Here is a 906-nt window from a genome sequence, read left to right on the forward strand (position 1 = left end):
GTCATCCGGGGCAATGAATTCTAAACCTCCAGCGGTGAAGTCTAAACCCTAAACCCTAAATTCAAAAACCCCTCAAACCCTAAACCCTTAAACCCTAAACCCTAAACCCTAAACCCTAAACCCTAAACCCTTATTCTCAAACACACCAAAGAGCAAGGCGCCCCGAAATGCTGCGAGCTGACGGTCCTCGCATGGAAGCACATTCACCCTGCAGCAGCAGCAGCAGCAGCAGCAGCAGCAGCAGCAGCAACAGCACCAGCAGCGGCAGCAGATACTTAGCGAGCGCGGAAGGGTCGACCCATGATTTAGGGTTTAGGGTTTAGGGTTTAGGGTTTAGAAGATAAAGGAAGTTAGCGTCTGGTGCATAAGAGAAAGAAAGCTTGAGGGTCTGAGGGTTTAGGGTTTAGGGTTTAGTAGAAGTTCTAGGGTTTAGGGTTTAGGGTTTCGAGCTATTTAATTCAGGGTTTATCAAGAAATCTAGGGTTTAGGGTTTAGGGTTTAGGGTTTAGGGTTTAGGGTTTAGGGTTTAGGCTTGCTTGATGGTGTCTTTGACGTTATAATAAGCCCCAGCTGATTCACGCCACGACTGCAGCAGATCCATCTCTAACCTGCAACAAAAAAAACGAGGGTTTAGGGTTTAGGGTTTAGGGTTTAGGGTTTAGGGTTTAGAAATTCTTAAGGGGAAACCACCACAGACAATGCAAAACTGTACGGGATTCAGACTTGATATACGGTTTGAGGGTTTAGGGTTTGAGGGTTTAGGGTTTAAGGGTTTAGGATTTTCTAGGGTTTAGGGTTTATGTTTAAGAGTAAAACCTAATGAAATTACGAAAGAGAAAGACTTTAGGGTTTAGGGTTTAGGGTTGTGTAAAAAAAAAAAAAAAAAAAAAAAAAAAAAAAAAAAAA

This window comes from Eimeria mitis, genomic scaffold (assembly GCF_000499745.2).
Source record: "Eimeria mitis Houghton genomic scaffold, Emh_scaff2853, whole genome shotgun sequence".
Classification (NCBI taxonomy): domain Eukaryota; phylum Apicomplexa; class Conoidasida; order Eucoccidiorida; family Eimeriidae; genus Eimeria; species Eimeria mitis.